This window comes from Papio anubis, chromosome 9 (genome assembly GCF_008728515.1).
Source record: "Papio anubis isolate 15944 chromosome 9, Panubis1.0, whole genome shotgun sequence".
Classification (NCBI taxonomy): Eukaryota; Metazoa; Chordata; class Mammalia; order Primates; family Cercopithecidae; genus Papio; species Papio anubis.
In genome coordinates, this window is record NC_044984.1 from 22826174 (window position 1) to 22852396 (window position 26223).

General features: G+C 35.7%; 1 protein-coding gene and 1 long non-coding RNA gene across 15 annotated transcripts in view; one reads left to right on the forward strand and one right to left on the reverse strand.

The window, feature by feature from the left end:
• The window catches only part of LOC116268969, a 34644-nt gene extending 23536 nt beyond the window's left edge, over positions 1-11108 (forward strand). The window contains exon 2 of the long non-coding RNA XR_004176277.1: positions 10468-11108. This is a non-coding gene — a long non-coding RNA (uncharacterized LOC116268969). The remainder of the gene's footprint in view (positions 1-10467) is intronic.
• SOX5 (SRY-box transcription factor 5) overlaps positions 1-26223 on the reverse strand; it is a 1038891-nt gene that overhangs the window by 438206 nt on the left and 574462 nt on the right. The window lies entirely within an intron of this gene.

Below are 26223 nucleotides of genomic sequence, written 5' to 3' on the forward strand. Positions count from 1 at the left end.
AATTCAGTGGCATTAATTACATTCACAGTGTTGTGCAACCATTACCACTATCTGTTTTCAAAACATTTTCATCACCTGGAGCAGAAACTCTAACCATTAAGCAATAACACCCCATTCTCTCTTCCCTTCAGTCTCTGGTAACCTGTCATCTACTTTCTGTCTTTATGAATTTGCCTATTATAGATATTTCATATAAGTGTAGTCATAGAGTATTTTTCTCTTGGTGTCTGGCTTATTTTACTTAGCATAAAGTTTTCAAAGATTGTATAGTAACATGTATAATTGCTTTTAATGGCTGAACGATATTCTGTTTTATGAATATACCACATTTTGTTCATCCATTCATGTGTTGATAAACACTTGGGTTGTTTCCAATGTTTGACCACTGTGAACAGTGCTGCAATGAACATTGGTGTCCATTCGGTGTTTGGGTCCGTTTGCAATTCTTTTGGGGTATATAACTAAGAGTGGAATTGCTAGGTCACATGAGATTTTTGTTTGTTTGTTTTTAAGAAATGGGCTTGATTCTAACTCCTGGGCTCAAACAATCCTTCCACCTCCGCCTTCTGAGGAGCTGGGATTACAGGTGCATGCCAGCACTTGGCTTACAATGGTAATACTATATTTAGCTTATTGAAGAACCATCACGTTGTTTTCCATAGCATTCCCATCTGAAATGATGAGGGCTCCAATTTCACTATATGCTTGTGAACACTTGACACTTTGTTATTATTATTTTAATAATAATATTAATATAATATTATTTAATATATATTTTATAATATACATTATATTATATATATTTTAATATATAATATATAAATATATATTTATAATATATATTTAATATATTATTTAATATATATTATATAATTATAAATAATATTTAATATAATAATAATATTAGTAGTAGTAGTACAGCCATCTGAATAGGTGTGTCAGCTGACTTTTTTTTTTTTTTTTTTTGAGACAGAGTTTAGCTCTGTCGCCCAAGTTGGAGTGCAGTGGCGCGATCTCGGCTCACTGCAAGCTCTGCCTCCCAGGTTCACGCCATTCTCCTGCCTTAGCCTCCCGAGTAGCTGGGACTACAGACGCCCGCCACCACGTCCAGCTAATTTTTTGTGTTTTTAGTAGAGATGGGGTTTCACCGTGTTAGCCAGGATGGTCTAGATCTCCTGACCCGGTGATCCACCCGCCTCGGCCTCCCACAGTGCTGGGATTACAGGCATGAGCCACCATGCCCGGACATCAACTGACTCATTTTTATTCAACACCCACAAATTTATCCAGGGGGATTTTAACCACAATTACCACCACCCCATTGCCTACAGTGGAGAGGTTTACTTCCACTTCAGAATATACATATATACATTAAATTAAAAATGTAAATTATATCGTTGATTCACAGAAGGCAATAGCTTCATACATTTTTTCATATAAGCCAAGTATAGAAAACAAAAAATGTAGATATCATAATCATTTAAAAATAATTATCTTATTTTGAAGAGAATAATTATCTATTCTTTTTAATAATTCTCTTATCTTGAAATGTGAACTAAAGTACCCGTTCATTCCTTTACACTTCCCAAGTCTGTTAATTATTTCACCAAATAACAGATTTGGGGAGGGGAAAATCAACACAGTTTGAAAACTGCTGAGGGCTAAACATTGTACATGTACTTGTAAATTGTACATGTACCAGTAAATTACACATTCCTCCAAATAGGTAATAATAGGTACTTATTTTTTCCATTTTATTGATGAAAACACTGAGGCTTTAAAGGAAACATTTATGAAAAGAGTAAATTAGAATAAATGAATGGTTCTCAAAATTTTACTGTAGTATCCATTTGTGCATTCAATAAATATGTGTTAGGTATTCAATGTAGTCTTATATAGCATCACAGAACACCAAAGAGATTAAAATTCTACTGTTTTGGCCTAAGGATGGGGAAGACCTATAGACTGCAATAGAACCTTGCCCTGCAAGGCCACCCATAGGACTGTAATGTGAAATAAATAAGACTAGTGATTTCAGTGTTACTTCAAGGTATGTCAGTTGAGTATTTTTACTTAGGAGTCAGAAGCTGAGCATAAACATTTTAGGGTATCAGATAATGAAACTAAAATGCTAAGCCACTAAAAATATCCTGGTCAGATTCCTAAAAATATTTTTCTTCCTATGTTTCTTCCTATGTTTGTTTGCTTGGTTGGTTTTGTTTTGTTTTTTTTTTTAGATAGAGTCTCACTCTGTCACCCAGGCTGGAGTGCAGTTACCACTGCTCACTGCATCCTCCGCCTCCTGGGTTCAAGTGATTCTCCTGCCCCAGTTTCCTTGGTAGCTGGAATTACAGGCGCCCACCACCATGTCTGGCTAATTTATTGTATTTTCAGTAGAGACGGGGTTTTGTCATGTTCGCCAGGCTGGTCTCGAACTCCCAACCTCAGGTGACCTACCCACCTCAGCCTCCCAAAGTGGTAGGATCACAGGCGTGAGCCACTGCACCAGGTCCTTTTTATGCTTTTTTTTTTAAATACATTTTTTTAAATTTTTTAACTGACAATGTATATATTTATGGGGTACAGTGTGATGTTTTGCTCTATGTGTATATTGTGAACAGATTAAATAAAACTAATTAACACATCCATCAATCCATCAATGTATCATTTTTTGGTGAGAATGTTAAAAATCTATTCTATTAGCTATTTTATAATATACAACACATTATTATTGTGATCACCATGCAGTGTGACAGATCACTAAAACTATTCCTCCAGTCTAACAAACTTTGGACCCTTTGATCCACATCTCCCCTTTTCCCATCCCTCACCACTCCCTCTCCCCAAGCCTCAGGTAGCAATCTTCCTACTCTGTCTATATGAGATTGACTTTTTTAGATTTCACATGTAAGTGAAATAATACAGTATTTTTCTTTCCATGCCTAGCCTGTTTCACTTATTATAATGTCCCCTTGGTCCATCCCTTTTGTCACAAATGGTAGAATTTCCTTTTTTTTTTTTTTTTTTTTTTGAGACAGAGTCTCACTCTATTGCCTAGGCTGGAGTGCAGTGCCAGGACCTCAGCTCACTGCAACCTCCACCTCCTGGGTTCAAGTGACTCTCCCGCCTTAGCCTTCCTTGTAGCTGGGATTACAGGCATGCACCACCATGCCCGGCTAATTTTTTGTATTTTTATAAAGATGGGGTTTCACTATGCTGGTCAGGCTGGTCTCAAACTCCTGATCTCATGATCCACTGGCCTCGGCCTCCCAAGGTACTGGGATTACAGGCATGAGCTGCGGTGCCCAACCAGAATTTCCATCTTTTTAAAGACTGCAGTTAGGGGGATGTCACTGTATATTTACAAAACAGAATACTATACAGCCTTTACAAATAATTTCCATCTTTTTGAAGGCTGTATAGTATTCTGTTTTGTAAATATACAGTGACTTCCCCTTAACTGCAGGAGACATGTTCCAATACTCCTGGTGGATGCCTGAAACGTCTGATAGCACCAAATCCTGTATACCAGGGGTCCCCAGTCTCCAGGTTGTGGAATAGTACTGGTCTGTGGCCTGTTAGGAACCAGGCCACACAGCACGAGGTGAGTGGCACACGAGTAAGCATTACCATCTGAGCTCTGTCTCTTTCTGTCAGATCAGCGGAGGCATTAGATTCTCTTAGGAGTGCAAAGCCTACTGGGGACTGCACATGCGAGGGATCTAGGTTGTGCGCTCATATGAGAATCTAACTAATGCTTGATAATCTGAATGGAACGGTTTCATCCTGAAACCATCCCCACTCCCTGCCTGTGCATGGAAAAAAAATTGTCTTCCACAAAACTGGTCCCTGGTGCCAAAAAGGTTGGGGACTGCTGCTGTATATGCTATGTTTTTTCCTATACATATATACCTATGATAAAGTTAAATTTATAAATTTAGCACAGCAAGAGATTAAAAACTAATAATAAAATAGAAAAATTAGAACAATGTACTACAATAAAACATAAATGAATGTGGTCTCACTCTCTCTAAATATCCTGTACAATACTGTGGGTGACAGAAATCATGCAAAGCAAAACCACAGAAAAGAGGGAATACTGTTACTATATTTTCTTTATCCATTCATCTATTGATAGACAATTAGGTTGCTTCCATATCTTTGGTATTTTGAATAATGCTGAAATGAACATGGGAGTGTAGATATCTCTTTGACATACCAATATCCATTCTTTTTTTATGTTTTTGTTGCGCTTATTGACACTAATGTTGTTTACCTTAGGTGACCCAAATTCTACTCTCATTGTAATGTAAAAGAGAAAAAAAAATTGCCAAACCACAATTTAACCAGTATTATAAGATGAAAGGATTACAGGGAAAACAATCAGCATAGATATATTCATGATCAGCCTATCTTCTTTCTTTTCAAAATCTAGATTAGTATCTTCCTTTAAACAGATCCATTCTTCAGTTCTCTGAAATCACCAAGATTCCTGGCAGGAATGACAGGAAGATAGTGGTAATAAGAGAGTGAATCATCTTGGAAGAAAATATAAGGGAAAATTCATTTGTGGGATCATAATTTTGTATTGAATGAATTGATGCAGAAAAGGGAAAACAAATAATTAGTGACGATGTTTTGGTGATATGAAAATTAAGGAAAACTGGTAGAAAAAAAAGTTGGGAGAATTAGAATAAATTAACAAAAGAAGGAAAATTTGGAATATGTTATAAGAAAAGCAGAGAAGAGAAAATATTAAGGAAGAAAATATTCTAGATATGTTTGGGGGGAAAGTACAAAAGCAACCTGACAAAAAAGAAACTAAAATATCATTCTGAACATAAATAACTTCTATTTGATGCTAAGGTAAAATAAATCACTTCTTTTTCACTATATGTCTGCCTTGTATTCATTTTTTTCGGTTACAAAAATAAATTAATTTGCAATATTGTTTAGTACTTCTATAGTCATTTTAGACTCCTGTTCACTAGAAATAGTCATATACTCTAACATAGGAAATATTCAAATATTCTATTTAAACGAAAAAAGATTTGCAAGCATATTAAAATGTTGCATAGCCAGGGAAAGAGCACCATCTAAATCTTCTTTTATTATTTTCCTTTCTTATTGATAGCTCAATACTATAACAATAAACCAAACCAGACCTTTACTCTTAAGATGAATTTGATACATAATAATATGATATACATATTTTTTAAAAAATCAGTGAAAACAATATTAAGTGTAAAGCATGAAAGTAATACAAAATCATTGAATATGGTCCTATTTATTCTTCATATATCTAGACATAACTTCTCTTCTCAGCCATTTATGTTGGTTGTTCTGAACTACAGTTTGTTTTATCTTTATTATGGTCATTATTGTCCTGCTACAAATCATTTGTTTGCATTCCAGAAGCTCTGGAATGCTCTATATTTCCTTGTAGTGGGACAGTGTGATGTCATGATTAAGCCATGGGATCTAGAGCCAAACTATCTGGGTTTACATTCTGTCTCTGCCACTCATTAGCCACCTTCTGGGCCTCAGTTTTCCCATCTGGAAAGTAAAGTTGATAATAATTATATCTGCTTGTTAAGGTTATGCGAAGGATAGAATAAATGAATATAAATAAGGCACTTAGAAGAGTTCCTTGAACATAATATGCACTACAAGTTTTTCTATTATTAAGACCAGAAAATAAGTCAATAGTTTTATACATTGTGACTTCTATTTAACCAGGCTTGCTACTTAACCTAGCAGATTATCCTTAACTTGCTTATAGACAAAATTCTGATGTGTAAATTATAATTAGAATATATCTTCTAGCTGTAGACATCAACTTCACATATAATCAATATAATTCATTTTAGCTATTCAACACCACGATGAGCAAAAATAAATATTTTATATATAATATAAATTTATAAATTTAAAGAACAAACTGATTTTGTATTGACTCTCTTGAGACAGTCATTTTAAAAACAAAAGTTGAATAATTTAAATTCCATCAGATTGTAGAACTTAATGAAATCACTGGATAGTCATAAAATATTTTTCCCTGAGATTAAAGAAATAATTCTGTCTGGAATTAAATAAACCTAAAACTTATTTTGCCAAAATTGCTTAGAAACAGATACCGGACAGTCGGTTAATTCTTCAAGAAATTCTTGGAGAAATGGATGTACAGTCCCATAAAAGACTTTCAGTTTCTTAGAAACGATGTATTTAAATACAGGTAAACATATTTCTAAGAGGTAAACGCTATTAAAAAAAAAAAAAAAAAAGAAGATAAAGAAGGTAAACAGGATGAGGAAGAAAGGTAAAGAAGTAAAGTTAGTAGAGCCCAAGAAACAAATCCAGGGATTGGCCTAATTTTAGTTATTTTATTAAAAACTAAATGAATATAATATTTGCTGAGACTAGAAATCACATGATTATAAGTAGATTTGGATAATAAAATGAATATTGCTTGGGATGTGATGTGGAAGTCCACTAGACATTCCCTTGAAGGTGGATTTATAACTGTAACAAAACTCAATAAACAACGTCATTATAAAAATACAGAGTCCCTTTTATATGCATGGAGTGTAAGGAAGAACATCAGTCTTGCTGATAACTCCCTTTTCAGTGATTCTAGTCATTGGAAACTCGCGACTTTTTTTTTTTTTTAATATATTAAAAAACTAGTAAAACCTGTTGACTTGTAGAAGAATAGAATAAACTGTGAAAAGCAAATATACAAAGCAAAGAAGGGAAAGGGGGAAAGAAAGTAAAAGAAGGAGGATTCTGATTCTACAAGATGGGCCCATTTCCCAAATATACCAATATATCTACTTTATTGTGAACTGAACTTTGTATTTAACCTCATTATCCATCCTGAAATATCATTAAGTTCATACTTAGATAAAAACTCTTTGGGGATAGAAAGTAGAGACAATAAAAAGACTGTATTAAGAGCTGTCGCATATAACTTACTGTAAATTAATTTAGTCAAGATTAATTTCTTCCTATATTTCATTGAAGACATCGACACAATATAGGAGAAGGTTCACAGAGAGGTAGTAAGGAAACATCATTTTGGAATTTGGAGCATGCTATAAAATGATGCTTTGCTATTCCATCACCCTTCCACCACCCAGCCTCCAAAAAAGTAGAGTCAAAAGGACTGAAGTCTGAGGAAATAGAAAAACGGTATAATACAGGTGGGCCGAGCACAGTGGCTAACGCCTGTAACCCCAACACTTTGGGAGACCAAGGTGGGCAGATCTTTTGAGGCCAGGAGTTCAAGGTGAGCCTGGCCAACATGGCGAAACCCCATCTCTACTAAAATACAAAAGAATTAACTGAGACTCGTGGTGCATGCCTGTTTTCCCAGCTACTTGGGAGACTGGAGGCACGAGAATTGCTTGAACCCAGGAAGCGGACGTTGCAGTGAGCCAAGGTGGTACCACTGCACTCTAGCCGTCTGGGCGAGAGTCTCGTTCTGTCTCAAAAAAAAAAGCATAAAAGCAGGTTGAAAGTGTTGGAAACAAAATTTATCTCATTATTTTATCTAAGACATCCTTGTATGTAAGTAAAGAAATATAAAATAAATGCCTTTCTTGTTCCTCTTGAACCATAACCCCATCTTCACCCCACCTATTAGTTCTAACCCTGTTAGAATTGGAGTCCAGATACTAATTTGTGGATTAAATGGGCTTTTGTTGGCTGGCCTGGTTATGCAAACACAATTCATAACTTTATTTCTGTAAGAAAATGTGTTGTGAATTCCAAATTCCAAACAAACTACTTGAAACAACCTGTTCACAAGTTTGGGACAGCTTGCACACTGTATGTTTTGGATTTAAGAAGTTAAATGACACCTTACTGGAGAAAAATGTATTATGACATGTGATTCATATAACTATTATTAATCTTCAATAAATTCTGCTGGAGTAAGGACCCAAAGGTGTGCTGAATTAATTTAAACCACTGCAAAATTTGCCTGGTAAATTTCCAAGAACAGATTGACTCAGGATATTTTCAATGTCCAAAAATTTGTCTTTCAGTCATAAAAAAATCATGTTGCACATTTCAACACTTATGTCTTCATCTTAAATTAAAAAAAAAAAAGAGTCTAAATGTAGCCAATATTAAAAGTAAACCAATAAAACATATCAAAGTTTAAAACTGTATCTTTTGATTTATTTTTAATACAAGAAATAAAACTTTGGGGTTAATAATAGGAAGCAGGAGCGATATTAATTACACACAAAACTAAAACATGAGACCAGAGATGTGATATCAAGCTTCCCTAAATACTATCACTTGTTTGTGCTATATATCATTTTCTAAGCTGGTCAATGCCCTTTATGATCATTATGCAGTCCTTCTTCACAATACATGACAGAAATAATGTGAAATATTTGCTTTAAACCTGAAGGATAAGGAATTCATTGCTTTTATCATAAACCAATCTAGAGCCAAGTCAGTGACAATTCAGATTTTTTTTTTTTTCATTCAGTGTTCTGTGTTCCATATTTAGTCTAAATGATGTCATTCATTTATTTGAAACTTACGACTGGTCAATACTAATAGAAAGTTACTAATATCTGTTAATTTTTGTACCTCTATAAAGGAATTATATTTTCCCAAATACTCTAGTAAATGATTCATCACCTTTAGATGCTATCAAAACAATTAAGTGTTTAGGAATCTTATACTATCTATCACATCTCCTCTTCCCTCCTCCTTTATGTCTTTAGATATATTTTTCCTTAGTTTTTCTACTCATTGCCTTTCTGAATTTAAATAATATAAATGGCAAATTTAAAAATGTATCAACTAAGGCAATATCTTCTTATTCTTTGCTATGAAAGATGTGATGAATACTAAACCTTTTCTTCACCTCTCTTCCTCACTCACCTCAAAAATCCTTTAGGTATAATTTTATATCCTTATTATGAGGGTTATTTATATTGTTTGGTCACTTTATTTAGGACAACTAAAAGCTGATTCTAAGACTTTAAAATAGTAATTAATACTTGTATTTATTTATTTATTTATTTATTTATTTATTTATTTATTTAGAGATGGAGTCTCACTCTGTCAGCCAAGCTGGAATGTAATGGTGTGATCTCGGTTCACTGCAACCTCCACTTCCCAGGTTCAAATGATTCTCCTGCCTCAGCCTCCTAAGTAGCTGAGATAACAGGCGCCCACCACCATGCCCAGCTAATTTTTGTATTTTTAGTAGAGACCAGGTTTCACCATGTTGGTCAGGCTAGTCTTGAACTCCTGACCTAAGGTGATATGCCTGCCTCAGCCTTCCAAAGTGCTGGGATTACAGGAGTGAGCCACCATGCCTGGCCCCAATACTTGTAATATTATTTAACTGTAGAACTGAGTGATTTTATTGGCCTCCTATAAAAAGACAATGTAATCTTACATCTTAATTTTTTTTCTTTTTGACGACCAATTTTCCCAGCATCAAAACCTCATGAATCATTTCTCATTTTCTTTCTTTCTTCTTCTTTTTTTTTTTTTTTTTTTTTTTTTTTGAGAATGGGTCTTACTGTGTCACCCAGGCTGGAGTGCAGTGGTGGGATCATAGCACACTGCAGCCTCAAACCTCTAGGCCCAAGCAATCCTCCTGCCTCAGTCTTTTAAGTAACTAGGACTACAGGCACATGCTACCATGCCTGGCTGGCTAGATAGCTAGATAGATAGAGAGACAGAATCTCACTATGTTGCCCAGGCTTTCTCAGACTCCTGGCCTCAAGTGAACCTCTTGCCTTGGCTAGCTTCCCAAAGTGCTGAGATTACGGGCATGAGTCCCTTATCTTTTTATGGCCATAACGAGTTTTTTAGCACTTGTATTTCATATAGTCTTTTCTATGTTTCTTTTTCTTGATTGTTTTACTGGTGAAGCCCTTGAATATTCTTTCATATTGAGAGACTAAATAATAAGTAAACTAAGTTTCTGAATGACTGGAAGTGTCTTTTGCATAATACAAAGTGCAGCTAAGTATATTTTTTCTTCCTAACTTTGAAGATATTGCTTCATTTTCTTTGAGTATTCATTGCCGTTGATGAAATTTTAATGTCAATAATATTCCTTTAAATGTAATATTCCCTCATATATGTAATTTTTGAAGAGGGTGAGTTCTAAAATCTCAACACAATGTGGTAAGATGTAGAAATATCCTTAATATGTCCTGTGCATGAAATGACTACCATTGATGTTGGGAGGTAACATCAACAAAGAATCCTGATGCATATTTGAGGAAATGTTTCAAAATGTTCTATTTTGTGGTTGTCTTATTTCCAACATGTCTAAAACATATGCCAAATGACAACATTTCTGGTATACTCCCATTTGGCATTTCGGACAGAAAGAGAGAGGACTCCCTGCTTCTCTCCCCCTCTTCTGTTTTCCCCCTTCTTATGCCCTGCTGTATCTGATGTTTGTCCCCACCTCTCTCCCAGGGAACTACATGGCTCATGAATCACCCCTTGGGCCTGAGGATGAGTACCCACAGCAGCAAAATCTTCCAAGGGAAATCACGCTGAGGAAGACATGGGCAAGCTCTGGCAGCAGATCAAACTGTTATGGCAAGAATTCCTGGTTCTGTGTCCTCATGATACAATATAGAAGATCTGGGAATGGGGTCTTGGGTCTGTAATGTCTGTGATACGGCTCCTCACATCTTCTTATGTAGAGTGTCATGACCAAAACGGGAGTAACGTGTTTGCCCCTCTAAATTCCCCAGTAGTCTGAGTCTGAAGCTAGTCTGAAGCTAGTACGGTCTATTTTAAGGGATTCCATAACGTGTTTGAATTATATCTGTATGGTAGGGGCTTTCAATCAGTAGCCAGGATCTGCTACTAGATCTCCAATTCTAATTCCACAAGCTATATACCTCCCTTAGAGGCCTGCCAAAATTCTTAGGGGAGGACATGGAAGTTGGTAGCCTTCATTTAGGGATTTTATTAATACCTTCTCCCTCTCCACAGCCCTAGTTTAGATAATTGCTTAGTCTTTTCATTCTGAGAAACTCAAAATTTCAATGAAATGAAAAACAAGAAAAAGAAACATTTTTTCCAACTGAAATTCAAGAATACTTTTTTGTAGTGGTGGTGATGTGGTAATTAATAGTAATTAAATTATATAATAGTCATGAAACCAAGGTTGACATTCAAACTTTGTTAAACTATGGATCGTGTACTCGTTAAGATCTGCCAGGAATAATGAGCAGAGATGGATTTGTTTTATTTATTGCACTTTTTCACTATAGATTACACATATGCACTTATGAAGAGCTTGGTTTTAGTTTCTGGTTGATTTTGTTCACTTTTATTTAAAAAGTTGAATGTGGCCTCTAAAATATGTTTTCTGAGCAAGGAATCCTGAAAATAGTGGATGACATTTGCCTATTTTTTGTTTTTTCTTGTTTTTGGAGATGGGAGTTTTTATGTACATTTCATCAAGAGGCTAAGGACTGTTATCAAATTAATAGTCATTTTTGTAAATTCTCAATATGCAAGTTATTCTTCCTAATTCATAAACACAATTCCTTGTTTTCTAGTGGCCTCAATGATCACCAGAAAATTAACTAGGGTTCTTTACACACTGATATGTGAAAATATTGCATTTGTCATTGTAATATTTATGGCAATACTCTAATACTTAATACTGATTTAATAATTTAAAGGCCTAGAGTGGATCACCTAGAAGGCAAAGACCGTATCATTTTCTATATGTGATCAACATCCAGAATATTCAATGAAGTATGATTGATGGAGATATATACATGGAATGATCTCCTTGAGAAGGAAGTGGGCACAAAAGAATATTTGAACCTGAACTCTGATTCAAAGCATCAGGAAATGTATTTGGAAGAAAGTCTCTTGAATGCATAAAACCATAAACTATCTCCTTTTCAGAAAAGCCCATTTTCATGACCGCCAGAAAAATGACTATCTCTCCTTCAGGATTTTCACCCTCACCAGAATAGATGCCAGGTCTACCTGTGAAATAGGAAAAACTTAGAATGCTGTAACATTCCAGTGGGCATAACGTTTACACTTCTTTCATGGGAATATATGGTACAGAGAACTGGAGAAGAATCATTGCTTTTCTTTTTGTGTAAGTATATACTTTTCCCAAATATCCATTCAGAGACGTGTATAAGAGTGTCTAAAGATCCATTATATAATAAAAAATGTAAAATGTTCTGCTGGGATACACTGGTCACCATTCTGAGGAAACCAGAAATGCTGCATGATATATAATTTGCAGTAATCGTGCTTTGGTGACTGAGATTCCTTGTAGCGGTCGCTGACGCTAGAGGTTTTATGTTACCTACCCTAACTACTTCTTACAGTAGAATTGTCCGATAGAAACAGATATACAAATCACACATATAATCTTTATGTTTTCTAAGTAGTTACATTTAAGTAAAAATATGAAAATAATTTTAATAATTTATTTAACCCAATATATCCAAAATATAATAGTAACAATAATATCCTTTAAATTTATATTTTCTTACTAAGCCCTTGAATCTAGTATATAGTTAACACATCTCAATTTGGACTAGCCACATTTCAAGTGCTCAGTAGCTAATAGTCAATGTTTTTGACAGCCAGCAGCCACTGGCTACTCTATGGAACAGTGTAGTAGGTGTGTCATGCTCGGTCTTCACCAGCACTTTTCAGGTTTTTGTAAACCACTAGCCCAGCACAAGTAAGATCCTGAGTTAGTCTTGGACAGCAAGAAGCAGAAAATTCTCAGGTTTGGTAGTCACTGGGATCTGGAGTCCATTTTTTTTTTTTTTTAAGTAAGCCCTGATACACATGTCCTACGAGAAGCCCTTAAGCATCTGTATTCAAAAATGGGCAGGTGCCATCCTACCCACTGCTTTAAATCAGTGATATGAAGCCTTTGAACAGGCTATGTGGTGCTTTAGAGTTTGTAAGCATCACCTGCTTCCCTCTGAATATTAATCTTCCTGAGTGATTCTCCAACTTTTGTTGTAGTGCCAAGCTCAAATCATGCTTTCTGATTAGAAGTTTAGAATTTTTGCCGAAGCATCAAATGGTAACACTGTGCCATTCTGTATAATGGGAATAACCATGGGGTCAGAAGACTGGCCTCTGAAGCTCGTGGCTGTCACGGGAGGTCTCATGAGCAGTTAGCTGAAGAAAAGGGAATCACTTTTCCTCATCTGTAAAATTAGTGAGTGGTTGGGCTAGATGAGCTGGAGACTTCCTTCCTATGCTGACATCGTAAAATTTTTGGGCAAGCTACTAAATATCTTGAAAGCATAAATCTAAAATCATTTACTGAATACACTCAAACCTTATTAATTCAGAATTATACAAATAAGTACACTCCAATTTATGAAAAGCTGAATTTATAAAATGTTATTGCAGAGAGATTTATTTTTTTTTTTTGGACCAAGAACTTACAAACTAGATTTTCCTTAAATTTTGTCCTAATTTATTATTAGCCAAATTATTAAGAGAGGATATTTTCAAGATAAAAGTTTATAATATTATCCTCTAAATACATTTTAAGGTAAAACAAATTAAAACAAAGAATAAACAAAAGGAAAATTAAAATATAAACAGGAAGCAAAATTAAAACAACAAAATAAAGCTCAGTGTGCAGCTTGGGAAATCCAAATCCACATGAATGATCTGAGGCAATACCAGAAACACCATGATTTCTAACTTATTTTCCAGTTCTGAGACTACAGGTTCAGAGTAAAGAAGAAAAGGCCAACCTCTCCTCCTTTGATTTCTCTCAATACTTCATTGCTGTGTATTTTACATATTTACTGGTTCATTTATTTAGTAATTTTCTATTGAAAGCACCTTATATGACAACACTGTGCTAAGCATCAGAGATATTAACATAATAATGTACAATGCACAATCCCTGCCATAAGGAAGCTCAGAGAAATCGAGGGACGCAGAAAAGTGAAAACCCAATTTCAGCCTGCTGTGCTAAGTGCTACAACAGGAGTAAGTTTAGATTAAAAGGGCCTACAAGACGCACAAAGCAACACTGGAGAAGCATTTAGCTAAGTCCTGGATCACTCACAGAAAACTTTCTAGAGCAGGAACTTATAAACTGAAGCTGAGCTCTGGGTGACTCAGAAATCCACCAAGGGGTAGAAGCATTGGTTGGTTGAAGGAGGTTGGCATATTTCCTACAAAGCAACAGTGTGTTCACAATTCTATAAAAGAGAATGTGGCCATTTTGGGGAATAGTGGGTCTTAGTATGACTAGATCATTGAATATAGTGAAGTAGTGAAGAGAGACGGGACAGAGATGTACAATCTGTGTTCTTATTGTCACTATCTCACATCTGAGAAACTCAAAAGTTATTTGAATGAGAGAAGAGTTGAAAATGCCAAAATAAGAGTATATTTCAAACTGTAGACCTTTTCAGTCTGTAAACCTATCACTGTCATTTTATTAGCACTATATGCTTAAATTAGACTTTGCAATAGATCTAGCAAACCAAAGTTTTAAAATGTTGCTAAGGTAAATATTGAGTATGCATTTGAAGTAATGGACTAATAATTGTAATTAGTATATCAACTCTTTGTTTGTAAATATACGATTTTAACCCATTTATGCCAGAGGTTGCAATTTTTTGTGTGTGAAAAATCAGACTTTGGCAATGACCTTGAGCAGCAGGATATAAATAACTCCCGCAGGCTTAGCGTTCCAATAATGGAGGATTAGGCATAAATGGGTTAAAGTATTTGAAATTGCTTTAAAATAGTTTGTTCCTTTAAGTATTTTAAAGATCCCCTCTATAAGACAAACGCAAACCTCAAGTGCATCATTTTTAGTTAAACAGAGAAAATGCTACCTACCATTATAAAAATAGTTATATATAGATTGGGGAGATCAAGACGATTAGGTTTTTATTTTATTTTTATTTTTTTGATTTTTTAAATTTATTTATTTAAAGACAAGGTCCCACTCTGTCACCCAGGCAGGCTGTAGCCCAGTGGTGCGATCAAGGTTCACTGTAGTCTCAAACTCCTAACTTCAAGCGATCATCCTGTCTTGGTTTTCCAAAGTGCTAGGATTACAGGGATGAGCCACCACACCTGGCCTGTATTTTTTAATTTTATACATTTCCATCTCTAAGGGATAATAAGTGGCAGTGCACACTAAAAGCAGATAACTTAAAGTTTGTAATTAAATTGCACTGGCCAAGTTTGCCCAAGCTTTCCCACAACACATGACCAAAAGGTTCTGCACAAGAAACAAACTTGAAACAGAAATAACAATGCTAAGTGAAAAGCCTTCACAGATACACATAGAAACATATCTACTACCCTTCCTTGAAATGCTTCCTTTATTTTTTTTTCCCAAGAGGAAGAGCAAAAAGGAAACCGTATGAGTTTCCTATTGCTGCGATACCAAATTATCACAAACTTCATGGCTAAAAACCACAGAAACGTATTATCTTGGTGGTCGGAAGTCCAAAATGGGTCTCACTGGGCTAAAATCATGATGTTGGCAGGGCTCTATTCTTTTCTGGAAGTTCTTGGGAAGAATTCATCTTCTTGCCTTTTCTAGCTTCTAGAATCTGCCCAAATTCTCAGCTCATGCTCCCCTTTGATGTTTAAAGCCAGCAATGGTAAATTGAGTATTTCTCAAGATAACAACTCTCTGCCTTCTTCTTTCCCATTGAAGGGGGCTTGTGACTACATTGGGCACATCTGGATAATCCAAGATAATCTCTTTATTTAAAGTCAACTGATTAGCAACCTTAATTTCATCTTCAACTTTATTTCTCTCTTGTTATATAATATAACGTATTTAAGGTTGTAGGGATTACAATGTGCATATCTTTTCAGAGGGGCATTATTCTGCCCACCAAAGACATGATCAGAGTAAGCAATAAATCTATCTTTAACCGATGTTGTAAAGTCTACTCTATTTTTCCCAGTAAGATTTAATCCCCATTTATGATCCTTTAGTGGTTTGTGTTATAGATTTTATCAAATTAGCCAACTTTTTTTTTTTTTAATACTTAATTCTCTTCTGGGAAAGAAAAAACTTAAAATTATACTTTAAATTTCTCCTCCTTTTGTGCTAACTAAAGACTCATTTAAAAATCACTTTCACTCTGTTAGAAAAAAAAGAATATTTACTTTCTTCTCTCAAGTACAGAATGTAGTAGAGTTCAGTTCATTAACAGGTTTTACTTGCTATACATTTAAAAGGCTGATTTCAACTGCTGATTTAACATATTTATTAAATGCCTACTAAGTGTTAGGCACTACTCCAGAAGATGTGACTATCACAGAAAATAAGACAGACAAGGAGAGACAAAACTATATAAATAAGCCAGAAAAAATGATCACATGGTGACAACTGCTATGCCGAGAATTAAAATGAATGGCATGATCAACAGTGACTAGGTGTCTAGATTGTGTGGTCAGAGATGGCCTCTCTAAAATGATGACATTTAGGCTGGGATCTGACTAACGAGGAGGAGTCAGCCATGCATAGAGTGGTAGAAGTACACTCCAGTGGCCCAGTGGGACCACTAACGGATGTAAGCCTTAATGCAAACTTGATGTGTTGGAGATACAGAAGACCTGTGGAGCTGGAGAATAGTAGGGTAGCAGGTAGAGAGTACAAAGTGGTCTTAGAGAGGCAGCCACAACAACATCATGAAGAACTGGGTGCGGTGGTTCACGCCTACAATCCTAGCACTTTGGGAAGCCAAGGTGGGTGAACTGCTTTAGTCCGGGGAGTTCAAGACCAGCCTGGGCAACATAGCAAAACCTCATCTCCACAAAAAGTACAAAAATTAGCCAGGCATGGTGGTGTGTGCCTATAGTCCCAGCTACAAGGGAGACTGAGGCTTGAGGATCTCTAGAGTCCAGGAGGTAGAGGTTGCAGAGAGCTGTGATCAGGCCACCACCTTCCAGCCTGGGCGACAGAGCTAGACCCGGTCTCAAAAACAAAAACATCATGGAAGATTCTAAGACACATGGTAAAATGATGGGAATTCATTGAAAGGTTAAAGACAAGAAAACGATACAGTTTGATATATATTATGAACAACATCATAGCTGCTAAGTGGAGGGATAATTGATTGTAAGGGGGAAAATGGAAGTAGAGAAACTTAAAATATTATACTAATCCAAGTGAGAGATGATGGTAGTTTGACTAAAGTAATGTAACAGAAATAAAGAAAACTTAGCATTATCTTTTGGGGATGGTTCAAAGAATGTGGTGATTCAAAATGGAAGAATAAAAGATAAAAATCAATAATGACTCACAACTTTTTTTTTTTTTTTGAGACGGAGTCTTGCTGTATCCCCCAGGCTGGAGTGCAGTGGTGCGATCTCGGCTCACTGCAAGCTCCGCCTCCCGGGTTTACGTCATTCTCCTGCTTCAGCCTCCCTAGTAGCTGGGACTACAGGCGCCCGCCACCACATCCGGCTAATTTTTTTGTATTTTTAGTAGAGACGGGGTTTCACCGTGTTCGCCAGGATGGTCTCGATCTCCTGATCTCGTGATCCGCCCGCCTCGGCCTCCCAAAGTGCTGGGATTACAGACTTGAGCCACCGCGCCCGGCCTAATGACTCACAACTCTTTGAGTTGAAAAAGTGTTTAGGAGATCATGCTATTTACAGTAATGGAGGTGACAAACAGACGAGCAAGCCCGTGGGAAAAATGAAGAGTTCTATTGTGGCCATGTTATACTTAAGATGCTTATCAGACATCTGGGTCACCTGGGACATCATTCAGTCACCTAGGACTAGTAAATCAGTAGAGAAGAGAGCCTGAAACATAGGCAAGGAGGTCCCAGCCTTTAGAGTGAGCAGAGTAGTAACAGCAAGGATTTGAAGAGCCCATGGGCCCTGGCAATAGTTTAGAACATTATAGGGTTGGGATTTGAGGAAATTAATGTCTAATGCTTTCAATATTTTGTATTCACTTTTTTGGATCATATGAGATATGGGCATCTAAGGTCAAGCAAAAGTATTTGAGAGTGATGTGGGAGAGAAGAATAGGAAGGGGCCAATTAAGGAAGAAAACCATAAATGAGCAAGCACTAATTAATATGATTATATTATTTCCTTCAGAAGTGCTGTAAGTTAGGTATAGAAACAAAGAAGGACACCTAAACCAAAGTGAATGTAGTAGAAAAACAAAGTGAGATTTGTAAGTACTCACAAGAGAGTAGGAGAAGTGATACTCAAATAGGTTTGGATTCAAAAGGGAATTAAGTGAAGTTAGAGGGACTGATGGGTTGGCAGACTAAGGAAGACTTAAGGGATTGAAGTTTTCTAAGTCACTGAGGTACAAGTCTAGTTGGAGCAAGACAGCGTCTCTTTTGCACCACCCCAGTGGAAGACATTCACATTAAGCTGAAGTGTTGTGCTAACACAGAATACAAGATGAATAGTGTTTTCTAGAGTTATACGATGTGGCAGCTTTAAAGGAATAGAAGATTGTAGTTAGAGTCTTGAGTAGGAAGTTGTTATTTCAGATGTAGAATATTTCTGAGTGATGATAAAGAACAAAGTTTGGTCATGGCTTAGGCCAGGGGCGGTGGCTCATGTCTGTAATCCCAGCACTTTAGGAGGCCAAGGCAGGTAGATCACCTGAGCTCAGGAGTTGGACACCAGCCTGGGCAACATGGCAAAACCCTGTCTCTGTCAAAAATCAAAAAAAAAAAAAAAAAAAAAAAAAAAAAAAAAAACAGCCAGGCATGGTGGTGCATGCCTGTGGTCCCAGCTACTCGGGAGGCTGAGGAGGGAAGATCGCTTGAGCCTGGGAGGCTCAAATGAGCTGAGATTGTTCCACTGCAGTGTAACCTGGGTGACAGAGTGAGACCTCATTTCAATCAATCAATCAATCAGTATCTTAATAGACTTTTAGTAGGATTGACTATAGGATATTGAATGGATAGTTTATAAACATTAAAGTCATCTAAAAAGGAACATGGAAACTATCAACACTAGATGGCAAAAGTTATAAACTGAATGTCAGTATCCTCCCAGAATTCACAGATTGAAACCCTCCAAAGTGATATTAGGAGGTATGGCCTTTGAGAGGTAATTACAGTTACATGAGGTCATGAGGGTGGAGCCCTCAGGAATGAGATTTGTGCCCTTACAACTGTAACTAGAGAGTTTGCTTCTTACACTTGTTCTCAACAGTGTAAGGATACAAGAAGCAGGAAGTATGCAACACTGAAGAGGACCCTCACCAGAGCCCAACCATGCTGTCACCCTGATCTCAGAGTTCCAGCCTTCAGAACTGTAAGAAATAAACTTCTATTGTTCAAACTACCCAGTCTCTGCTAGTTTGTTATAGTAGCTTGAACAGACTCAGAAAGCATATTAAAATACAATCAGAAGTGCCTCCACTTTAGAAATAGAAAATACTCAGGTACAAAGGAAAACATTTTATTTAAATGAACATTAATTAGATTTGCAAGTATATAAAGAGATAGTGCCATTATTAACCACAATATAATTCTAATTAAGAGGAAGAAAAGAAGGAGAGGGGAAAAAAAGGAGAGAGGGAGGGAATGAAGATACAAAAAGGAAGAAAGATAGATTTTGACCAATTAAGACCAAAAGACTGAGCTATAGATTATGGCCTCTGTCCCCTCAGTTGCATTATTCTCTTACATAGGCTCTGTCTTATTTTCATCTGGTCCATCTTTACAAGACTATGCAAGACATCTTTTTAAGATGAAAAATGGATCACAGAATAATGGACTCACCTCCATAAACCCTTCAACAGCTTCCCATTATCCACAGAATCATGTCTAAACTCCTTAGTGTGGCAATCAAGGACCTTGATGATCTAATCACTGCCTTTTCCTCCAGGCACGTTTCTCACCACATTCCCCATAATTCTCTTGCAATACAATTACTTGTCCTTCCCTACAAACACTAGGTCACTTCAGACATCTGTGATATATGCAGGCTATTTCTTTTAACTATGATGTATTTTGAAAATTGCATCACATTCTTTGTGAAACGTTCTCTAGTTTTCTACTCCTTCCCATTCTTCCTTCTCCTAATTGTTTCATGCCAAGAAAGAAACATCACCTCATCACTTCTATTCCATCCTATACTTCTGTATCTTCTACATGTTTCTATTATTCCATGTATTCATGTGTATTATTTGTTAGCTAAGTCTCTAAGCTTCTTGAGAGAACAGACATTGTCTATTTCTTCAGGCATTTAAGCTCAACACTGTTAAGCACCTACCCATGCCTAGCACATCATAGTTGCTTAACAGTGTTTGCTGAACAGATGTTATCTGATACAAAATAGAAAGCTTCACTAAGAGTTAGTGAAAGATGCTACACAATAGAAATCTTAAGTAACAATAAAACCAGACTAGAACATTTTTGGAATTTTTTTCTATGATCCTGATAGACTTAAATTTAACTGTTAATATAGGTGAAGATCTATTTGGAAGATCCTTTATCCAAATCCATAGAGGCCAAATGAGCTTCGTAATACTGAGAAAAAAATATGTTATAGAAATATAATGCTGGGTATGGTGTCTCATGTCTACAATCCCAGCACTTTGGGAGGCTGAGGAGAGAGGACTGCTTGAGCCCAGGAGTTCAAGACCAACCTGGGCAATACAGTGAGATCCTGTCTCTACAAAAAATGTTTTAAAAATTAGCCAGGCATGGTAGCATGCCAACTGTAGCCCCAGCTACTCATGAGGCTAAGGTAGGAGGATCCCTAAAGACAGGAGGTCAAGGCTGCAAGCCCTTGTCTCTCTCTCTAAAAAAATAAAAATAAAAAAGAAATATATATACCACATATCATATAGTCCTACTAGTGAGGTCTGGGGTAATACTTCATAATCAAATATATAGATATTTCTGCAGTAAAATATGTATTTACACAAATAACCTCACGTCAGATTAGTTTAGATTTTCCAAAAATGAATTACTAAAAATTTTAAGATATTTTTCCAATTTTCCAGTTATACAATAAATTACAAAAAATTCAAAACTACAAATAAGGAATTATAAATTTGCATTAAATGCTGTTTTATAGATACTAAGAAATTTATAATCAATATTTTCATAGGAGGTAGTAATTTTAACTACTTCAATTTCCTTCATTTGATAATAAAATAATGTATTAAAAGAACACAGTGAATCAAATACAGTAACCAGATAGACAAATACAGCAGGTTTTTTTTTTTTTTTTTTACTTTATACATAATTATGCAGTACGAGTACTGAAAAGAATAGAACACAAATTATATAGACCAAATTGTCACATGAAAAGAATACTTCCTAGTCTAATCCATAATTCTGATAACACTTTAATCTGGTTTTAGGACTACCTTTTTGATAATTTCCAGGTATCTCTTGTTAGAATATCTTTAGCTCTGAAAAGAAAGAAGCAATATGAAATCTTATTTTATACTACGCAGCTTTCCAAAAATTGCTTTTTCTGTACCCTCATGCATCTTTCATCATCATCAGTAGCAAAAACAAAAATAAGAAACTGACAGCCCTAGGAAACCCAGATCAGTATTGGTTGGGGCTTACTAAAGAAAAGAAATGCCTTCCCTCATAAAATTCCTAAAAATCTACAGGTCAGTAGCTTCTAAATATTTTTTGAGGAGCTTTGGTCTGGCAACACCCTTAAAGGAAGTTGGTCTGGCAATACCCTTAATTGCATCTTTAGTTAACAATGATATATTTTTAAAAGCTAGATTTTTCTCCATATTTTCCTCAGGTGGAAAATTACTTTAGTAAATTTGCACAGAAACTAATGTGCCACAAAAAAGATTGCTTCCCTAATCAGTTTATTAATTTGATCATACTTACATTATTTCAAAGTCAAATTATGTAAGTAAACAAACTTTAAAAAGACAAGGTTTCATACATAATTTGTAAAGTAGTCATTAACAACTCTTTTATAATGTGAATTATTAAAATAATAATGATCACCAGATGTTTAATCTTTTTTTATGCCATAAATGCATCATCTACTTTTCAGAAAACTTTTTTTCATGAGTTCTCCCTTTCTGTTCAATAATCGTTTTATACATTGTCAAGAAATAATTGCTTCTAGCACTCTGAAGAATGCCTGCATAGATGACCATTCAAATATATTTATTTTCTTCTTTGAGGTCTGTTTTATATAACATAGTAACTTTTAAACACCAAAAAAGAAAGGGAAACTTCTCTTTCATAGTAATGAGCTTCCCAAAGCCAAAGTGAATTGTAAGTTCCACTGAAAATTTGGTGAGATGGCTGTATGTCATAGCCATCAAGCATGCATGACAAAAGACAAGACTCTGTGCTGGTATTGCCTCTACTCAACCACTCTGTAGTGGAATATATGAACGAAAAAAGAAGGATGACAAAATAATTATAGTATGTGACTTCTCCTTCTAGTCTTCTTGGTCCCCTTCCTACCAATGAGTATATTGACAATTAACTCTACTCAGAAGATTGGGACAGTTCCACAGAAATTTACTTCATCCTTGTACTAGATAAACAGAAGCAGTGACTGAACATTTAATACTCATAATTTGTTATAACCTACACTCTGGTCTATAGGCTAGAGATCTCAGACAGTTGACACTGTTCAAAATAATAAACATATGAGATAGACAATCAATGAAACATAGAATTTCAGCTTTAAAAAGCTGACTTCACAGTGACATAAAGCCATATTCCAAATTATTTATTTTTAAATACAACAAATAAGCCATATTAAAGAACAGAACTTTGGTAAATCAGAGTATTAATATTAAAAGCAAAGAAAAAAAACATAGACATTTTGGTATCTACCTTTAATCTAGTTCAAGAATACACAAATGGATTTAGCCCCAAGAGGCAATGTTTATTTTTCTATTGGAGCAACAAAGCAAGTCAATGCTGTAAAAGGAGATAGGACTCAAAATGGTCATCATGACTTCATCTCAGACTGTCAACATGACACTATTTCTCCCAGATAATTCTGTGGTCCAGATTCGGTAATCTTTTCCTTACCATCCCCAACATACTCCTCCATTGTGCCAACAGTCACATGGAATCCAAAACGAGAAAGGCTTTTTCAGGAATCTTTTGAAAAAAACATTCTTTTAAGATATTACATAAAGAAAAGTGTAGTGACAGAAAATGTGAGAAGCAATAGATATGAAAAAAATATTTTTGGCTGGCTAGAGTGTCTCACACCTGTAATCTCAGCATTTTGGGAGGATAAGGGAGGAGGATCACTTGAGGCCAGGAGTATTGAGACCAGCCTAGGCAACATAAAGAAAATCCCTCTCTACAAAACATATGTATATATGTATCTATGCATGTATGTATGTATGTATAAATAAATAGCTGGCTGTGGTGGCGTGTGTCTATAGTCCCAGCTACTTTGGAGGCTGAGGTGGGAGATTCATTTGCGCTCAGGAGGTCGAGGCTGCAATGAGCCATGATCACACCACTGGCACCACTGCATTCCAGCCTGGGCAACAGAGCAAGACCCTGTCCCCAAAAACAAAATAAAACAAAAAGAACAAAAAGGAGTGCTTCCATAATGGTGTAGCATGAGAGGGAAATCTGATGTGAATGAGTGAAGACACATAAAAATACTAAGATAAGTATGATAGTAAAGGAAAAATACAGAGCAAAAATGAAGAACAGATAGTAAAATGAAATTAAAGGAATTGTTACTTGAATTTTACTTATATAAAAAAACTTCAAGTAACTTTCAAATTTTAAAGAAGAGTAATAAATTAGCCCTTTTGTTATATAAATTTGACTGAATAATCGTATTTCCTCCAACATGTGTATGAATGTGTATAGATAGATATATAGATACAGATACCTACATCAATATATGTGCCTTTTGTCAACATCTAAATATATGGATTCTTTTTGTTCGACATTATTACGGTATTCAAGGATTATGTGACCAATACTATTTTCTCTGTAATTTTGCCCTAACTTCTTATTGTCTGTATTCATTCTTCCAGGGGAGAAAGCTCACACATGAGCACGGTGGGGGCCAGGGTGGGGCATGGGAGGTGTGTGGGCAGGAGGAGAGAGGAGAGCTCTAAATTAAGAAAACAATAAAACTATTTTCCCGGCTAGGCTAATACTTCCACAGTTTTGGTCACTAGATGAGGTTTACTAGCAAATTTCCCAAACCTTCATAGATAAATATGGAAAAGTTGGAATGAGCTTTTTTGTGCTATTGGTGTAACGTGAGAAATCAAGCTGTTACTGTACTCCTCTCTGTAGATGGCCATAATTTGATAGACAAAATGTCTAGAACAATTGGATCACAAAATGCCATAAATCCTGACAGTATAAAAATATGGCTATTACCTACAGTATGTCCAGAATCAATCTTTGCAAGGGATGATTATGGTTGACCCAATACATGCCAACTGTATTTTCTTCCAAGAAGTCCCTGGTGCTTCCAAGCACAGTCCCTGCTGGGGATACATTATATGCTCCAAAATGAACAGAATGTTAAAAACTAACAAGATTTGTGAGAGTCTTTTCTTGGCAAATTTGACAACAATTAGTGTCTATTAAGTTTGTATTAGTCACATAGTAAATGAAACGGAGGATGTGATATTTAAATATATACATTTGACATTTAGCAAGATAGATTATGACTGTAAATACTGATGGGAAAAAGTGCTTTTTGTTTACTAGTTTGTAAGTAAACAAATTAATAAAAAGATCACATTTCATAAATAATTTGCAAAGCAGCCATTAATATCTCCTAACATGAATCATTAAAATAGTAATAAGGATGAGCACAGTGACTCATGACTATAATCCCAGCACTTTGGGAGGCCAAGGGAGAAGGATCACTTGAAGTCAGGAATTTGAGACTAGCCTGGGCAACACAGTGAGACTCTGTGTCTACAAAAAAAAAAAACTCTTAAAAATTAGTGGGCATGGTGGCACATGTGTGTAGTCCTAGCTACTTGAAAGTCTAAGGTGGGAGGATTGCTTGAGCCCAGGAGTTGGAGGTTGCAGTGAGCTATGATCATGCCACTGCATTCCAGCCTGGGCAATAGAGCAAGACTCTCTCAACTACAAAATTTTTTTGAGTCCTAAAAGGGATCCAATTTTATTTTAGAATTGACACTAACAAGGATAGTGATGAAATTAAAAGCTAATACTCTGCTCATAGTAGTTATATATTATTCACCTACAAAACATTTTCAGGTCTGGATACCAAAGTGGACATTTTCAGTAGCAGTTAAACCTCTAATGGAATAAAGACCAGTGTGAACTTTTCAACCATAAAAGCTCCTTTAGTCTGCCTTACCTTGGGATATATGTCAGTTCACATTATGGAATATAAGCCTATAAATATATAGACAAAATTACTTTCTCAATTAATTTTAGTTGTTAGAATGACTCATTTAATAAGGATAGGACTGCATTATCGCTGTGTGGGTATATTGAATGAAGACAGGGAAAATTTAGGAAATCAAACGATATCATATAACATGTAGTAGAAGATACTGTTGTACTGACGAAAGGCTACTAAACTTAAATTCAGAGACCTGAAATCTAATCCTTGGATTGTTACATGATTCTTGCTTAAAATTCGAAGAAAGAAAAGATGTTCAATATTATTAGTCATTAGGGAAATATAAACCAAAACCACAATGAGATACTGCTTCCCACCTGGTCGGATGACTATAATAAAAAGAATATGGAAATTCCATGTTGGTGAGCACGTGAAGAATCTGAAACACTTATACATTGCTGGTGGGAATGTAAAATGATAAATCTACCGTGGAAAACAGTTTGGTGGGTCTTCAGAAAGCTAAACATAGAATTACTCAGCAATCCTGCTGAAAATAGGTACTCAAAAATACTTGGACATTAAGTGTTCACAGCCACACTATTCATAATAGACAAAAGATGAAAATAACCCCAATATTCATGAGCAGATGTGTGGATAAATGAAATATGGTATATATGCACAATGGAATATTACTTTGCCATGAAAAGAAATGAATTACTAATACATATTACAATGTACGTGAGCCTCCAAAGCAATATGCTAAGTGAAAGAAACATGTGATGCAAAGATGTCCTATGAATTTGCCTGTTCTGTATTATTCTATTTATATGAAATACAAAGAACAGGTACATGCACAGGGCAAAAAGCAGGTTTGTGTTGCCAGGGTCTAATGGGAAGGGAAAATAGGGAATG